The sequence below is a fragment of the Piliocolobus tephrosceles genome, chromosome X (assembly GCF_002776525.5).
Source record: "Piliocolobus tephrosceles isolate RC106 chromosome X, ASM277652v3, whole genome shotgun sequence".
In the NCBI taxonomy this organism is placed as follows: domain Eukaryota; kingdom Metazoa; phylum Chordata; class Mammalia; order Primates; family Cercopithecidae; genus Piliocolobus; species Piliocolobus tephrosceles.
In genome coordinates this window covers 13,951,874-13,971,303 of record NC_045455.1, presented here as the reverse complement: position 1 = coordinate 13,971,303, position 19,430 = coordinate 13,951,874, and the positions used below count along the sequence as shown (strand labels likewise).

At 42.7% G+C, this 19,430-nt stretch overlaps 1 protein-coding gene and 1 long non-coding RNA gene across 4 annotated transcripts in view; one reads left to right on the top strand and one right to left on the bottom strand.

Annotated features, from left to right (window-relative positions):
- CLYBL (citrate lyase beta like) overlaps positions 1 to 19,430 on the top strand; it is a 298,831-nt gene that overhangs the window by 80,818 nt on the left and 198,583 nt on the right. The window lies entirely within an intron of this gene.
- LOC111546561 lies at positions 9,393 to 10,439 on the bottom strand. Its single transcript, XR_002732820.1, has 2 exons — positions 9,845 to 10,439; positions 9,393 to 9,651 (listed from the first exon to the last, which is right to left on the bottom strand). It is a non-coding gene; the product is annotated as an uncharacterized LOC111546561 (long non-coding RNA).

Genomic DNA, 19,430 nt, shown 5'->3' with positions numbered 1-19,430 from the left:
ACATGGACCCAATAAACAAACTGCCTAGTTGATAAGCGCCACATTTTTCATGATGTTTTACTGTGGCCTATCCACACACTCTTTCCTATCCCACAAAAGGAAGAAAAACATAATTTGAGTTGTCCTGTAAATTGAAATTTTTCCTTTGTGATTATTTTGGACCAGCACCGTAATATCAGATGGTTATGGGTGGAGTGTTTAGTCTATGAACAAGTCCTTAAAAGGAAGTAGTGCTGTAACTTACTGCATCTAAAGAAGCATCATCACTGACTGTAATGAGTGATTCTGGATTGGATCTTGAGCCAGAAAAAAAAAAATGGAGATAAAGCACATTATTGGAATAATTTGTGATATTTAAACAAGGCCTGTAGAACAGATAACTAGTATCATACCCATGTTACATTTTCTAATTTGGATAATTGCAATACAGTTGTGTAGGAGAGTGTCCTTGGTTTGGGGAACCATTTAAGAGTATGGGGCACAATGAATATAACTTACAGATGGTTCAAGGAAAAAAATACAGGTGCATAATATATAAAAATAAATATATATCTGTATATATTATGCATATCTACCTATCTATATCTGTATCTATGCATATGGAGAGAGAGAGACCAAGATAGAGCAGTAATGATAAATGTGGCAGAATGTTAACAGTGCTAACAGTTGGTGAGACTGGGTAAGGGGAATTCAGGAATTAGTTATTAGCTATCCCTGCTTTTTTTTTTTTTTTTTTTTCTGAGATGGAGTCTCCCACTGTTGCCCAGGCTGGAGTTCAGTGGCACAATCTCGGCTCATTGCAATCTCCGCCTTCTGGGTTCAAGCGATTCTCCTGCCTCAGCCTCTCGAGTAGCTGGGATTACAGGCATGTGCCACAAGGCCTGGCTACTTTCTGTATTTTTAGTAGAAACGGGCTTTTACCAGTTGGCCAGGCTGGTCTTAAATTCCTGACCTCAAGTGATCCACCTGTCTTGGCCCCACAAAGTGCCAGGATTACAGTAGAGCCACTTCCCTGCCTCCTTGCATCTTTTCTGTCAGTTTCAGATTACAGTCATTCGTCACTTAACAGTGAGAATACGTCTTGAGAAATGTATTCGTAGGCAATTTTATCATTGTGCTACCATCACAGAATGTATTTCCACAAACCTAGATGTTACAACCTACTGCATACCTAGGCTGTATGGTATGGCTTATTGCCCCTTGGACATAAACCTGCACAACATGTAGCTACTGAATACTGTAGGCAATTGTAACACAGTGGTAAGAATTTCTTTCTTTTTTCTTTTTTTTTTTGAGACAGAGTCTCGCTCTGTCGCCCAGGCTGGAGTGCCATGGTGCAATCTTGGCTCACTGCATCCTCCACCTCCTGGGTTCAAGTGATTCTCCTGCCTCAACCTCCTGAGTAGCTGGGACTACAGGAACCCACCACCACGCCTGGCTAATGTTTGTACTTTTAGTAGAGATAGGGTTTCACCATATTGGCCAGGCTGGTCTCAAACTCCTGACCTTGTGATCCACCCACCTTGGCCTCCCACAGTGCTGGGATAACAGCCAATGGTAAGGATTTCCATATCTAAACATATATAAACAGAAAAAGGGTACAGTAAAAATACTGCATAAAAGATTTAAAATGGAACACCTGCAGAAGGCTCTTACCATGAATGGAGCTTGCAGGACCTCAAGTTGTTCTGGGTGAGTCAGTGAGTGAGTGGTGAGAGAATGTGAAGGCCTAGGATGTTACTGTCACTACTGTAGACTTTGTAAACACTATATACTTAGGCTATACTACATTTATTAAAAAAAAAAAAAAAAAAAGATTTCTTCCTTCAGTAGTAAATTAACCTTAACTTACTCTAACTTTTTTTTTTCTTTTGAGACGGAGTCTCACTCTGTCACCCAGGCTGGAGTACAGTGGTGCGATCTCGCCTCACTGCAATCTCAGCCTCCTGAGTTCAAGCGATTCTCCTGCCTCAGCCTCCTGAGTAGCCAGGACTACAGACACCTGCCACCACACCTGGCTAATTTTTGTATTTTTAGTAGAGACGGGGGTTTCGCCATGTTGGCCAGGCTGGTCTCGAACTCCTGACCTCAGGTGATTCACCCGCCTCACCCTCCCAAAGTGCTGGGATTACAGGTGTGAGCCACCACACCTGGCCCAACTTTTTACTTTATAAACTATATATATAGTTTCACCATGTTGGCCAGGCTGGTCTTGAAATCCTGACCTCATGATCTGCCCACCTCGGCCTCCCAAAGTGGTAGGATTACAGTCTTGGGCCATCGCGTCTGGCCTATAAATTTTATATATATCTTTAACTATGACTCTTTTGTAATAACAGCTTAAAACAGAAACACATTGTACAAAAATATTTCCTTTATCTCTTATTCTATACGCGTTTTTATGTTTTTAAATTTTATTTTTTATACTTTTTGAACTTTTTGTTAAAAAGAAAAACACAAACACATACATTCACCTAGGCCTACACAGGGTCAGGATCATCAATATTACTGTCTTCCACCTCTGCAGCTTGTCCCAGTGGAAGGTCTTTAGGGGCAATTACACGCACAGAGCTGTCATCTCCTATGATAACAATGCCTTCTTCTGGAATGCCTCCCCAAGGACCCACCTGAGGCTATTTTACAGTTAACTTTTTTTAAATAAGGAGGCATATAGTCTAAAATAAAGATAAAATATAAAGCGTAATACATATATAAACCAGTAACATTTATTATTATCAGCTATCATGTACTGTATGTGATTGTATGTGCTATATATATATTTATATATTATATATTATATATACACATATATTTGTATGTAAATATGTGTGTATGTGTATATATATATATATATATATTTTTTTGAGATAGAGTCTTGCTGTGTCACCCAGGCTGGAGTGCAGTGGCGTGATCTCGGCTCACAGCAAGCTCCACCTCCCAGGTTCACGCCATTCTCCTGCCTCAGCCTCCCGAGTAGCTGAGACTACAGGCGCAGGCCACCATGCCCAGCTAATTTCTTTTTTTTTTTTTTTTTGTATTTTTAGTGGAGACGAGGTTTCACCGTGTTGACCAGGCTGGTCTTGAACTCCTGACCTTATGCTCTGCCCACCTCAGCCTCCCAAAGTGCTGGGATTACAGACGCGAGCCACCGATCCCAGCATGATTTTGTTTTGTTTTGTTTTGTTTTGTTTTGAGACAGAGTCTCTTTCCGTTGCCTAGGCTGGAGGGCAGTGGTGCAATCTGCAACCTCTCTCTCCCAAGTTCGAGCAATTCTCGTGCCTCAGCCTCCCAAATAGCTGGGATTACAGGTGCATGCCACCACACCCAGCTTATTTTTGTATTTTTAGCCACCGTGCCCGGCCCAGTATAATCTTATGGGAGCACTGTGGTATATTTGGTCTGTTGTTGACCTCAAAGTTATGTGGCACATGACTGTGTCTAAAAACAAAACAAACCAAAAATTAAACTAGAAAAGCTGGATTCCCACCAAATGAATGAACCTTCTTACTCATGGTTCTGGAAGGTTCTACTAAGACAAGGTTCTTAGGCGACTACCACTTCCTCACCCATAGAGGATCAGCCTTCTTAACCCAGCCAGTCACAAGGGATTCTGAGGATGAATGTTCACCAGGGCAGATTGGTTGTGTTCAACAGCTTCATGTATTTCTGCAAAATCTACCAGTCTGATGATGTAGTAATGATTCCCCTATGAAATAATAAATAACAAGATAAAATATCCCAGGCCCATTTATTTCCCACTCCTACCACCCCCTAAGACTGAACCGTAGGTTGAAGTGAACACTTGAACCAAAGGTCACTGTATTGTATGTTCCTATTCAGACAGGACTTCACAAAGACCTTCTTTTATAAAGAAAACAGCCAGCCAATAAAACAGCATTAGAGTACATTATATATGTGACCAATCATTTTATAAAATCTGATGTAAGCCTTCAGGCATAATTGGAGTTCTTAGCAAAATACTTTGGTTTTTAATATTTCTATGACCCTCTAAGGGGGGCTTAGCAATTACTCTTAAATTTTCAAAGTGGTGCATGGAGTTTTAGCTGTGTGACTTCCATTAAAGTCCGTAGGAGTCTTGTTGCTAAAACACCACACAACTCACGAAAATGTGGTCCTTCTTGTGAAATTGTTAGAAGTGACGGGTATGGAAGTATAGCACAGCATTTCTGGTACATTTACAAGCTTTCCGTACTTGTTTCAAACTTTACACTTTTATGAAAACTCAACAGTTCTACAAAAATTGAAGGAGGGGAAAAGCCTATTACGTGTATTCCAAAAGTGAAGGGTGGAAAAAAATACAGTAGAACTAATAAAAAATTAAAATAATTTTTCAAGAAAGGACTATGTTTAAACATATTTATAATCTTTGTTTCAGAAGTAATATATCCGCTCCCAAATTTTTAAAGTAAGCTTAAAATCTAACTTAAAAAAAATGAACTTGAATGACAAAGTTTCACTATAATCACATACAATGATTTTGGGTTTCAGCAACCTCCTCTACTGAAACCGATATAATTTAAGCATCATCTGAGCAAAACTTCACTCCTTTAGATGGTGGTGGTGTGAGGGGTTTATTCCCAGTGGATAAGAGGTGGCCTTAAGGTTTGCTGACTCCTTCTCTGTCAAGAACCTCTTAGAGGCCAGGCGCAGTGGCTCACGCCTGTAATCCTAGCACTTTGGGAGGCCGAGGGGGGCGGATCACTTGAGGTCAGGAGTTTGAGACCAGCCTGGCCAACAGGGTGAAACCCCACTTCTACTAAAAATACAAAAATTAGCTGGGTTTGTTGGTGTGCGCCTGTAATCCCTGTTACTTGGGTGGCTGAGGAACGAGAATCGCTTGAACCCAGGAGGCAGAGGTTGCAGTGAGCGGAGATAGAGCCATTGCACTCCAGCCTGGGTGACAGAACAAGACCCTGTTTCAAAAAGAGAAAAAGAATCTCGTAGATATTTTTCTCCTGCATCCCTGTGATAAGAGTGCTGTGATTCCTGCTATACAGTCAAACAGATTCAGAGCCCACCTTTGACTCCAGGACCAAATTTCCCCCTTTATTCTCTTTTGTGCTACGCTGGAGAAGACAGTGTGGCAGTTCTCAGGAATTTGTGTGGAGCTGTTTCAGGGACACTCTGAGCTAAGAAAAGGGTGAGAGCCCTGGGAGGAGACCTTCTTTCAATCCAGGCTACATGCTCTGAGTTCTTCCAGAGCATATATAGCTGCTCCATTCCAAACTCTGCTCCCAGATTACACAGGCCTGACTCACAGGAGCCGGCAGCTCCTAGTGCTCAGCTCACGGGCTCAGCCCAGCATCAGCACCGCCTCCCCTCTGAGCATCTGGTGGCCTTGCTGGTAACACAGTGACGCAGCCATTTCCTCCTAGAGGAAAAACATCTTTGGAGTTCTGTTTCCACAGTCCTTTGGGGGACACTCTAGGCCAGGAGCTGGCCTCAGACATAGAAGTATTTGTTTCAACAGAGAGACAGAGAGAGACAGAGAGAGAGAGACTCTGTGACTGCTTTTTGAGTTAATTGTTGTTGGCTCAGTTTCAGTGGTGCAATGTTTTGCTGTAGATTCATTTACTAAGCGGTACTAAAGTGTCATTTATATGCATTATTGAGTCTTGGGATGCTTACAGAAGCATTACTTTCTCCTGAAATCTCCACTTCTGTCTGGATAGTGGATTTTAGGATAGGTTTTTAAAATGGAAAACTTGACGACAATCACATTTTCAACATAGCATTGAACGAATAGCATCAGTTGGGGACGAGCTATGCCGCCAATTTAAAGTGTCCCAGCTGGGGTCAGAATTAGGAACTGTCTAAATAGGGAATTTCAGAAGGTCAGAGGAGGATATCAAGGCAAGTGGGAGGAAATAAGCCATTGTTCCTTTAGAAAGCTTAGTAACCTCGATAATGAGAGGCTATGAAATAGTTCTTTTTATAACTGTAACTTCTTAACTTCCCAGCCCTAATAGCTCCAAGGGTCACTTGCAGAGAGCCCTGGGGCTACACCTGCCTTGCATAGATTAGGGCCCGCTGCAGCTGTCTTCATTTGCAAGACTAAGGTGTAGCTCCAAGAGGCTGTGGGTCTCAGCATGGAGCACTCCTTCCTCCTCAATCTCAATAGGCTGGTGTTGCGGATTAAGATGGCCTTTGCAAGCCAGGCTCAGAAATTGCAAGATGAGGCAGGTAACGATTTCCTGGGTTTTATGTATCAGACCTTATGAGGTATGAAGCGGGAAACCTTTTATATGCCTGCCTTGAATTAGCCATACCTTTTACAGTCAACTCTGCTGAAGAGCAGCTGCCTGAACTATCTAGCATACCCATGGGCCAGGCATGCCTTTGGCACTCACACAGGTTTGTAAAGAGCTTGTGAATCTATAGGATGATCTCTTGGTGAGGGCAGAAGGGACCCATAGCTAGTCAGCATCGGACTGAGGGCTGGATCCGCTTTTTCCTGTAATGTGCGTTTCTTTCACAGAAAATACAATTAGGATAATTCTTGTGTGTTCTCTACAGGAAGGAAGTAGTATACTGCTTGTGAATGGTAGGCTAAATGAGGGAACCATTAAAGGGTTTTTAATAGACTTTTGAACCAAAAGACATAAGGGACTATACTTACGTTGCCTTAATTGAGAAATGTTTTGCAGTGTGAGGAGACTTAATCAAATCTTCATTACATAGCTGGTCAGGGACCAGGCTGAATGTTTCTTTAAGCAGTTGGATAAAATGCACATTGAAGACTTGTTAGTTGTGTGAGAATATGTCTGACATGCTTATCATCTCTCCTACGGGTGCCTGAGTATCAGATACTTGGTTTACTGTGTTGGGTTGAATGCTTCTGTTCTCATTTCTAATGAACTTTACCACTAGACTGCTTGATCATGACTAAGCCCAGGAACAATGCAAACGGAATTGCCCCCTGATGGGGAGGAATGGGCCCAGATGGCCCTTAAAAGGTGATAATTAGGAAATATAGCATATCTGAGTAGCTAGAAAGAGAGAAACTTGTTAAAGACAGTCAATCTGTTTGAAGCAATGGCCTTTCCCTTAATTATATGCATTTTCATTTAGAATTGCTTTAAAGTAAAATTTTCCCAGGAAAAATTTTTATTAGTAGTGAAAACCTAGAAACCACACACATTTTTTGCTACTCTGTTTCCGATTATTGAAAATTCCTTCCTTCATTTTTTTTGGTTTCCAGATCTGTGTAACAGACTTGCTGTGTGTGTTTTAGGGGGCCATTTTAGGTTATTTTAGCTCTTATGCTAAAACAGTGGGGGAGTGATTAAATGTGAGAAAAATATTAGTATATATTTGTAAACTGAGCTTTTAAAATTAAAATAGTTGCAGGATATTACAGTCTGTGATTTCATATACTTTGTAAGATTGCCTTAAATGTATTGCCTTCTTGGCCAGCGTAATGCCAGATTTTTCTCCAGTATGTCATTAAAATAATTATACATATAACAAGTTGAACTTTTTAAAGATTTATATTTTATTTTATTTTATTTATTTATTTATTTTTTTGAGACGGAGTCTTGCTCTGTCACCCTGGCTGGAGTGCAGTGGCCGGATCTCAGCTCACTGCAAGCTCCGCCTCCCGGGTTCACGCCATTCTCCTGCCTCAGCCTCCCGAGTAGCTGGGACTACAGGCGCCCGCCACCTCAGCTGGCTAGTTTTTTTGTATTTTTTAGTACAGACAGGGTTTCACCGTGTTAGCCAGGATGGTCTCGATCACCTGACCTCGTGATCCGCCCGTCTCGGCCTCCCAAAGTGCCGGGATTACAGGCTTGAGCCACCGCGCCCGGCCGATTTATATTTTAATCTGAATTAGCATATTTACTAATTATATTACTTATTTGGCTTTTCTTTAGTCCAATTCTTTTTGTTTTAGTGTACAAACTTGGCATTACTCTTTAAGAATAGCAAGTGAACTGGAAATGAGAAGGTGGTGACACGAAGAAAGAGAGAAGAAATACGTTCCTTGCATCTCTTCCAGCTCCTGCATGGAACGGAGGGCCTGACAGTGGCCATCCTGGGAATTAAAGCCAGTGCAAAAGCTCAAGTGGCAAAAAGACAGCTTCTTCCTTATTTGTGAAGTCAGAAAGGAAAATTACATTGAAGGAAGTGCTAAGCTACATTATTCTGAATATTTTGGCAGTCTTATCATATTTGGGCAGATGAGTTGCTTTCCTGAAATTACTCAGCACCATCATTCATCCTGACAAAAGTCAGTGGTACAGATGCACCTTTGGGACTGAGGCCAAGGTGAGACTTGCATTTTCCAGGTCTGCCCCCTCAGGTTTGGAAGGACTTTCCATAAAATTGTCCTCACAACCCAAGCATCACCCCTCCCGTCCTTAGTAAGTACACTCTGACTGGAATCTGGGGTCCCAGTACCTTCATATAAATTCATCAAGTATCTTATCCACTCAAAAATCTCTTATAGAATCTTTGACATTTTAAGCCTCATTACTGCAAAGCGGATATAGTTCATTCTCAGCTTCAGGATTCCAGAAGCATACATACCAGGTCAGAATGGAGAGGCGTCACACTTTCCTTCAGCAAGCTTCAGGGGAGACAGGATTTAAGGTGGGCTGCATATATACCAGTTGCAGGATGTTTTGAACTATATTCTTGTAATCACTGACAGGTCATCCCAAAGAAAATAATCTGGCTTTAACTTCTCGTTATCGGTGAAAAGCAAAAATTACTTAGTGCAGGCATGCTTAAAGGAAGAAAAAGGCGAGAGAAAAGAGAGAGGTAAAAATTACTACCATTTTAATTTCATGATTCTCAGCAATGAAGGAGCATGATTGAAATCCCATGTGCCCAATCATATCTGTAAACGAGAGTATGGTTTTTGAAGACTGTATTCAATTGTTTCAACTTGAGCAATTGCAAGTAAGACCTAGGACTGTGTTTTACCAGTTACTGTCATTTACTATTACTTTCTAAATGTGACCTGACTTGAAACCTTTATAGATACAATTTTTATCCATCACAGAACATGCTCTAAAGAGAAGAGCAGCTTCAACTTTTTCAAGTATTTTTTTTTTTTTTAAAGGATTTAACTTTGACCAACACCAACTTGCATCTTGTTAAGGTAACTAATAACTGATTGCTATGACAGTATTTAGAATTTTGTTTAACAGCAACTGTAAAAAACCAAGTTGAAATAGCCCAGGAGATGGATGGCGATTAACTCTGCATTCTTTTTAGACTTTTATTAATTAGCTCTCTAGACTCAAATAGGTTGCATCCTCTGAGCAGTAAATTGCATGCCATTTGCAAGCTCTGTGGATGAAATTTGCATGTGGCCTAAATGCTATCCACATTGTTGTGTTAAGTAGCATTTTATCTCTCTGGACTGGTCCCCTGCCTCCTCCCCCAGCCCCAGTGGAAAGTTTTATCCACTTTTGTTGCGGGAAGGGAAGGCTGCATGTAGTTTGGTCATTTGGCGCCATCTTCTTTTTTATTGTTAAATCCACCAAAGCCAGTCATGCCTGGCAGTACCAGGCCGGCTCCTTCCGGGGTTCTGGTGGGCTAAGCTTTCAGAGTTCTTTGCTGTTTATTTACTATAAATGTTTTCAGCTTCTGTCTTTGCTTTAAGATCTGATTAAAAGAAACCTTAAAAAAAGAAGGTAGATTTTGGTTATGTTTTTCCTCTCTACTTCTCTTCCCTGTGTCCCCCAGCCCCAATCACCAACTTCCCCCATCCCCAGCAACATAGACATTTTGTGTATTTGTTTAAAAGTATTTTAGGAAGCACCGTAATACTGCACAGCTTGGAGGTTAAGATAGAATTGGATGCTTCCCTCACCATCAGTTGATGGAATCATCAGTGTTCCGGTTCTATTTATCTTCATGATTTGAGAATGTTTCTGAACAGCTGCCCTTCTGAGGATGCTGGTATTTAGACAGACCTTCCTGTCATTTATCTGACTCACAGGCACAACTCTTTTGAAAGAATTAATATCAAACTTACATATGAAAATCTACCATTTAGAAATGGATTCTTTTCAATACCTACTTTTCATTTCAACCAGGAGATCCCATCTATTTTTAAAAATCATTAATCACATACTTCTGACATTTTCCCTTTCAGTTTCCTCAGGGGGAAAGAGTTATTTGAATAACAAACAAACAAACAAAAACCCCTCATCGCAAATAGCTGTCAGCCTCCTATGTGAACAAAAGCGCTCTCTCACACTGAGACCTACCGTGTTTTGTTTAGTTAGAGGCAGCAGGGTGGTAGGGACACTATGCAGAAAGGCTTGGGTTAATGAGCACTTTCTGGATTGAGTGTCTCTCCTGATTAACTCTTGGATTACTTGCTTTGAGTTGCTCACCCTCTCTCACTGCCCACTCAAGAATTTCCCACATGGTAGCCTCATCCATAGATGCCCCTCCCTAGATGCACTGATGGTAGACAGCATAAAAATGTGTAAGCACTGTGGCTTGCCAATGAACTGAAAGCAAAAAAGCTTAAGCATTACTTTTTATTTCCTTGATCTAAAGAACATGTTTTGGGGATATTTTCTTAATGAATATCTAAGTTGATCTAGAGGTATAAATAAATTCTATAAATAAATTAGTTACGAACTAATTTTTAGACACAAGTCTTTTGTTCAAACTGACTCTTACATAGAAACTCTAAAAATGGGGGGGGGGAAGGGACAGTTGGGGATCAAATTCACTCCCCCTTACCTCTCTCTTGGTGCTCCCCAAAGGATCTTCAGGGACCGAAGTTTAAAAACCATTCTGTGTAACGAAATGGGACCCGAAAGACATTCTTTCTAGTGACTTTGTGTTAGATTGAGCCGTATGAAATTGCCACTATATGACCCATTTTGACCTAAAAAACAAAAAAACCAGCACTAGAATACCAGAGTATTTTTAGTGTAATCACTGTACCTGATAAGAAAATGGAGAAATGAGAAAGCTTGAAATTTAGACTGTACATTCCTCATAAGCAAATAGTGACTTCCTCCCTTCTTTCACAGTCACCTGGCAAGTCCCTTCTATGTGCTGCTGGTTCTAGAGATACAGAGAAAAAAGGCATAGTCACTGCCTCCAAATCATTCACAGTGCAAAGGACAAATAAATACAGAGGGACCCATGGCATGATGAAACAGCCCAGGGTGGTAGGAACACAGAGCGAGGGTTTCTAGGATCCTGAAAGCCACGTTGCACAGAGCTCCGAGCCCCTGAGTTTTCAGACTGCTCTTTCTGTGGATTGTGCCTAAGTAATAACAGTTTCGGAACATAGAAACTCAGTGTCCATCCTTCATAGCCAGGATATGATAGTCTGGAAGTCAACAGTAAACCCAGTGACTTGTTTTCTTCGCTCATTCTTTCATTTTAAGAAAGTGCTTAGAAACCACAAGTTGTGCTTAAAGCCAGCAGAGGCATTATATGTGCCAGCCCTGCCCTTAGGCACAGTTACTCCCCACACTAACCTCCCGTTGCATTTAAAAATCATCACTTTATTGAGACGTAGTCCAACTCTCATGAAGTTCACATTTTTAAAGGACACACCTCAGTGGTTTTCAGTCTGTTCACAAAGTTGTACAATGATCATCACTATCTAAATCCAGAACATTTTCCTTACCCTAAAAGCAACCGCATATTCACTGGGGTTCACTCCCTATGCACCCCTCTTCCTTTCTCCTGACAGCCACTAATCTACTTTCTGAATCTATAGATTTGTCTGTTTGGGACATTTCCTATAAATGGTACTATATAAATATGCCCTTTTATCTCTGGCTTCCTTCACTCTGCATAATGTTTCCAAGGTTTGTCCATTTTGTACCATGTATTAGTACTTCATTCATTTTTCTGGCCCAGTAGTGTTCAATTGTAGGAATATACCCCATTATCCATTCCAATGATGGATATTTTTGGGGGGATAGCCACTTTTTGGCCATTATAATCCCACTATGAACATTTGTGTACATGTTTTTGGTTGGACACACATTTTCATTTTTGTTAGGTATATATCTAGGAGTGGAATTGCTGGGCAACTCTATGTTTAACATTTTGAGGAACTGGGATATGTAGCGTTTTGTGCCTATGTTATGAAACTAATTATGAAGCATCTTATATTCATTATCATTAGATCTGTCTCCTCTATTAGGTTTTAAGTTTCTTGAGACAGGGATTATCCTTCTTCATCTTTTTATCCACCACAGTCCAGCACTCACCAAAGGACGAAGTAGGTTCTTAGGAAACTGTTGAGAATAAAACTGACCAGTGCAACATCCTCCTGCCCTTAGTCACCAGCACACCTGGGAACACAGGCTTTCTCTTTCTCTCTTCCCTGTAGCAAGTGACAGCTTATCAGCAATGGAGGCAGCTCGGTATTATCCATCAAGCCTTCCAGCTGGGTGCACACCCTCCTTATCTGCTGTGGGGCCTTCACCAGCATCCTGGAATTTCCTCAGGCTGCCTCATCCCCACAGCAGCAGTGATGTGACCCACTCTGGTTTATGCAGATACATTAGGAGAGATTATTTTAAGTACCACTGAAACCCAAGCACAGGCAGGGCTGGTGGAAACCCCAGTATTTGGGGGCACACTCCCTGTTTGACATGGTTCAGTAATGACTCCTACATCTACTTTAAGGGGGATTTGGACGAGGAGGCACGAAGATACCTATCCAGGCTTTGACTTGGGAGCATTGTGCAGGAGGTTTAAGAAAGATTATTTTAAGACTATCTCAGAAGGCTGGAGCAGCATCTTTCTGATTTATTCTGCTACGTTTCACTCGGAGCCTGTGATTTCTAACATGTATTTCAGGTTGGATTTAAGAGACAGAGCTGGCCCCTACTGAATTGGCCACCTTTGAAGTTACAGTACTGAGGAGGGGAGGGACAGATGGAACAAAAGTCGTAATTGCCCAAATTTACAATAGGTTCCCAGCAGCAGCCGGCACAAAAGAAATGTTAATGCAATAAACTGTAAATGGAAGGAAGCGAAGCAGGATTTATGGCTGGCGCAAACCTCCATCAAGGCACTGGAACCTCTTTCCTTCATCTGTGAGGCATTTCAGTGGTCACGGTAGAATTGGGCTCATTTGAAAATCAGTGGCTGCTCTGCGTCCTCCCTCCCTTGTGTGTCCTGCACCCCCTACACAAACCAATTCCTATAAAAACCTGGGGAATCTGATAGAACAATTGAAGAAAAACGTCAGTCATTGAGGGTCGAGCCTGCAAACCTGGCAGAGCCCAGAGCGCACACACATTCTCTGTGCACATGTGTGTGCTACAGCTGCAACCAAAGCATGCATTTTCCTTCCCCAAGTCTGTGTTGGGGACCTCCGCAGACACAGCAGATGGCCAGAGCGTTTCCATGTTTCAGCCTCGAAGTGAGAGGGCAGCATGTCATTCACCAGTCAGGCACTTACCCATCCATCAGGGCCACCGCTATAAATGGCTGTTTTTCACATTTGGTTCCAGCAGGTTCCATCTCCATTCCGGCTCACACATACCTTTACCTGTGTTGTAACATGTGGGGTGCTCCTTGTCTCCTTGTCCAGACTGCTGGCCCGCTTGCTTCATTAATTAGCCGAGGAGCACGTCTAAATGGAAAATTGCTTTCTGAGAGCTGTGTGTCCTGGCTCCATGCTGTGAGGGGCTCCCTGTAATTAAACACGTTTTAAGAGTTGCTCTCTTGCGCATGTGCCCTGGACATCAGTGTTTTCCCCACTGGCTGGGTAGTTCTGTTTCAGACCTTAGACCTAAATAATAACAGTTACAAGGAAACTTGCGTATCAGTTGATTAAGTGGGGGGAATTTTTTTCCTTTTGGAAGTTGGGGGAAAGAACTCCTCAGTGGGGAAGTGGTTTTTCTGTCCTGTAGGGATAGGAAAGTGGTTAACCATCGTGGGGGCCTCAACAGACCTCAGCATGTTCGCGAAGTCCTTGGCCTCGGGTTCCTCATCCATCCCACCGCGAGAGCGGTATGGCTTGGGTAGGCCACGAATCCCTTCATTGGGCTCCATTCCAGAATTCTAACTTTAAAAATAAAGTATCCATATTTAAAAGTTCCTGCTACCGTTTCAAAGAAGCTTCCCAAGAAGCTCTTCAGAGCTGGGTCATGGAGGAACCTGTCACTGGGTCGCTTTCTGCTGGGAGATCGGTTCCTTTTATAAGTAGGAAAATATTTCTCCATACCCCTTACAGAGTTCATGGCTGACACCCCTATAACAAAAGACAGGTTAACAAGAGCAAAGCACACAAATGTATTTAATACAAGTTTTATGTGACACAGGAGCCTTCTGAAATAAAGCCTCAAAGACCCAGGGAAAACCGTGTTTTTATGGACAGTCATGCAGAAATATGAGAGACCAAAAGGGTTTGATCTAGTGTCATAAACTTAGCAAGGCTTATTTGTTCAGATTCTTCTTGGTGTTCCTGTGTGACTTTTTTTGTTTTGTTTTGTTTTGTTTTGTTTTGTTTTGTTTTGAGACAGAGTCTCCCTCTGTCACTCAGGCTGGAGTGCAGTGGCGTGATCTACGCTCACTGCAATCTCCGCCTCCCTAGTTCAAGAGATTCTCCTGCCTCAGCCTCCCAAGTAGCTGGGATTACAAGCACATGCCACTATGCCCGGCTAATTTTTGTGTTTTCAGTAGAGAGGGGGTTTCACCATGTTGGCCAGGCTGGTCTGGAACTCTTGACCTCAGATGATTCCCCACCTTGGCCTCCCAAAGTGCTGGGATTACAGGAATGAGCTACCGTCCCCGGCGTGACATTTCTTTTCTCTAGGTACGGGGCAGGACACCTGTTACATGAGGGTCGTCAGGAGAAGAGGGAGAAGGTCAGAGGGTGACCTTCCTGCTTCTGCAGTTTTCTGGATTTCTTTCAGTTTATAGTACTCAGTAGGACAAGATGTGTATTTGGGGATATTGTGTTCTGAGCCCCAACAGTAACAAAGAACAAAGAAAGCCTTTACACAGTTTTTGCTGAGACTCTCACATTGGAATTTATAGTGATGGTCCTTATGTCGGAGTGGCCACTAAAGAAAGTTTGACTTTCCATGTAGAATAGCAAGCTCTCCTTTGGCAAGTCTTTTCCAGACAAGGTTCTGTAATTTTATGCTAATAAATGTGTGGACAAAGTTATGGGATGTGTAGGAAGAAGTCTGACGCCAAAACCACGTCAGAGTTTTTTTTTTTGTTTTTGTTTTTTGTTTTTTTTCTCAACCAAGTCTTACTCTGTTGCCTAGGCTGGAGTGCAGTGGCACGATCATGGCTCACTGCAGCCTCAACCTTCCAGGCCCAAGAGATCCTCCCACCTCAGCCTCCTGAATAGCTGGGACCATAGGCATGTGCCACCACACCGAGCTAATTTTTAGTTTTTTTTTTTTTGTAGAGACAGGGTCTCCCTGTGTTACCTAGGCTGGTCTCAAACTCCTGGGCTCCAGCAATACTTCCAAAGTGCAGGGGTTATAGACATGAGCTACTGCACATGGTCCTGAAACAAAGATTGTTAGTAAAAGTTATTGAAATTTAAATCTATGGTTCAAGTCTCAATACATAAGACGCATGGCACATGGTAAAAAGTCGATTTGATTACATCCTAGGAGGCCTAGACTTGGGAAAGAAGGGGAAAAAAAGTATGAGGCTGGGCATGGTAGCTTGTGCCTATAATCTCAGCACTTTGGGAGGCTAAGGCAGGGGGATTGCTTGAGGCCAGGAGTTAAAGACCAGCCTGGGCAACATAGCAAGACCGCATCTCTACCAAAACAAAACAAGAGCAACAACAAAAAAACCCACACAAATTAAATTTAAAAAGAAAAAGATGAAAGATGAGAAGATAAGGAAGCATCTGTAGACAACTTAAGTCTCTATTTTTTTCTACAAATGTACAGTTGTAAATTGTAACATACTGCCTCTTTTGACCCTGTCTTCTCTGTTTCAACAGAGCTCATCTTTTTCTATGTATTTCTGCTGCTACTACTTTTCCAAACCACAGCCATTGTCCTGTAATGCCCTTATGCATTTGGCCAAGCCCTCTTAGCTTCTGTATTATTTTGGGGTCTTAGTTGATGTTTGGGGTGTGTGACATTACAAAACACATGGGATAGGCCGGGCATGGTGGCTCAAGCCTGTAATCCCAGCTCTTTGGGAGGCCGAGACGGGCGGATCACAAGGTCAGGAGATTGAGACCATCCTGGCTAACCCGGTGAAACCCCGTCTCTACTAAAAAATACAAAAAACTAGCCGGGTGAGGTGGCGGGCGCCTATAGTCCCAGCTACTTGGGAGGCTGAGGCAGGAGAACGGAGTGAACCCGAAAGGCGGAGCTTGCAGTGAGCTGAGATCCAGCCACTGCACTTCAGTTTGGGCGACAGAGCAAGACTCTGTCTCAAAAACAAAAAACAAAAAACAAAAAAAACACACATGGGATGTAGATTTGGATTGGGAGAGCCCCTGAATTACAGCACTCTGCTTTCCTCATCTGTAAAATGGGTATAATCTTGGAAGGGTAATTGTGAAGTGCTTTGCAGACAGTGGGGTTACTGTTATTTGCAACAATCCTCCTGTAGTTTTATCTGCAAATGTCACTAGCTTTTGATTTACTCGCTCTCACTTGTGTCTTCTTTCATGCTGATGTTGGCTCTGCTTTATTCCACAGGCTTTTATTTTTTTATTTTGCTTTTTTTGAGACAGGGTCTCTCTCTTTCTGTCACCCAGGCTGGAGTGCAGTGGTGTGATCTTGGCTCACTGTAACCTCCGCACCTCTGCCTCCCGGTTCAAGCGATTCTTCCCACTCGGCTTACTGAGTAGCTGGCCAGGCTGAGTGATCCTCCCGCCTCGGCTTCCAAAGTGCTGGGATTACAGGCATGAGCCCCCGTGGCCAGCCTTTTTTTTTTTTGGAGACGGGGTCTCACTCTGTTGTGCAGTGGCTTGATCTTGGTGCACTGCAACCTCTGCCTCCTGGGTTCAAGCAGATCTTGTGTCCCAGCCTCTCAAGTAGCTGGGAGTACAGGCCCCCGCCACCATACCCAGCTGATTTTTCTATTTTTTGGTAGAGATGGGGTTTCACCATGTTGGCCAGGCTGGTCTCAAGCTCCTGACCTCAAGTGATTCACCTGCCTCAGCCTCCCAAAGTGCTGGGATTACAGGTGTGAGCCACCCCACCCGGCCTGTCCACAGGCTTTTAAAGCACCAAGGCAGCAGGGCACTGGGTCAACAGGTATATTTGGGAATGTGCATTTGGTTTCATGTGTAATAGGAAAGAGATTAATTAAGGTCGTTAATGTGGCCTAATACTAAATCTCAGGAAGCCTCACAGGACACATGAAACAAATCTTTACAACACGTATATGTTTTCATGCTTCTGAACGTTTTGAAGACGTTTTGCCACGCTGGGAATTTTTTTGTTGTTGTTTATTTGCATTGTTTTTGCTTTTGTTTGAGATGCCGTCTTATTCTCTCTCTCAGGCTGGAGTGCAGAGTGCAGTGGCGCGATCTTGACTCACTGCAACCTCCGCCTCCCAGGTTCAAGCAGTTCTCCTACCTCAGCCTCCCGAGGACTGCCCGGCTCCTGTTTTTTTTTTTTTTTTATTGTTAAATCAGATGGGCTCAGTATTGCTGTGCCTTGATGGAGTTTCTGGTTGAGGGATCAGTGTCATTTCTGGGTCCCCATCAGAATTACGTTCAAGCTATAAGTAGTTATGCAAAGTCATAGGTTAAATGATTTGGGAATAAAATGTCATTTGACGTGACAGAAATGAACCCTTAGAGGCCTACATTTCCACTGGGACTTGCTCTCACTTCCAGTTCTCGTGTTAAGTAATTTTATTAACTGAGGCAAGGAGGGGCATGCGGTGACAAGGGAAATATTTTTTGCTAACATTTTAATCCCAATCACAAAATTTATTGTGTGTGGCTTTGTACGCATTTGTAGCTATAAAGCCCTGGAAGACGATGAAAGTAAAAATTAGAATGTGTTGTTTTTCTGCCCAGGTGTTATTTAAAGCATTGTATGAATTGTCAAAAAGATTAATTGTTGTTGCTTGCAGCTAAACAGATGATAAATTTTAAAATTATATTATTACTGTGTGTCAGCATAAAAGCTCTGTGTCCCAAGTGTGTCACCTTTTTCTGTTGCTGTTGACAAGGTTCACATTTTATAGCACACCGCCAGAAGGTGTTGACATATATTCAGATTACTGATTAAATGTTTTTAAAACGTGCCACTCAGAAACTAACCCTGATGTTCTATGAAAGAGTCATTTTTCGGAGTAAGATTTTTTTTTTTTCCTTCATCATTAACATGGAGGAAATGTTAAATACTGACATTTTAAAAAATGAACCTGGGACTGGCGTGGTGGCTCATGCCTATAATCCCAGCACCTTGGGAGGTTGAGGTGGATGGATCACCTGAGGTCAGGAGTTCGAGACCAGCCTGACCAATATGGAGACACCCTGTCTCTACAAAAAATACAAAATTAGCTGGGTGTGGTGGCGCCTGTAATCCCAGCTACTCTGGAGGCTGAAGTAGAAGAATCACTTGAACCTGGGAGGCGGAGGTTTGGTAAGCTGAGATCGTACCATTGCACTCCAGCCTGGGCAACAAGAGCGAAACTCCAGTCTCTAGATAAATAAATAAATAAATAAATACATACATACATACCTGGCCGGGCGTGGTGACTCATGCCTGTAATCCCAGCACTTTGGGAGGCCGAGGCCAAGGCAGGCAGATAACGAGGTCAGGAGTTCGAAACCAGTCTGGCCAATATGGCGAAACCCCGTCTTTATGAAAAATACAAAACATTAGGCAGGCGTGGTGGCACATGCCTGTAATCCCAGCTACTCAGAAGGCTGAGGCTTGAACCTGGGAGGCGGGGGTTGCAGTAGGCCAAGATCGTGCCACTGTACTACAGCCTGGGTGACAGACCGAGACTCTGTCTCAAAAAAAAATAATAAAAATAAATAAATAAACCTAATGTTATTGCGCTTTCCCATTTCAAATTGCAGCCAGCAAAGAAAACAGGCATTAGAATTCCCATTTCTTCTCTTCTCCTTCATGGGAAGGGCAGCAACAAACATACCCAGGCTAGAAAAACAGCACCAAGGCTGGGCACGGTGGCTCACGCCTGTAATCCCAGCTCTTTGGGAGGCTGCACTGGGCAGATCACCTGAGGTCAGGAGTTCGAGACTAGCCTGACCAACATGGAGAAACCCCATCTCTACTTGAAATTAGCTAGGCATGGTGGAGCGCACTTATAATCCCAGCTACTTGGGAGGCTGAGGCAGGAGAATCACTTGAACCTGGAGGCGGAGGTTGTGGTGAGCTGAGATTGCTCCATTGCACTCCAACCTGGGCAGCAAGAGCAAAACTCCATCTCAAAAAGAAAAAAAAAAAAAAAACAGCACCAAGGAAGGTGCTAAATGGCTACTT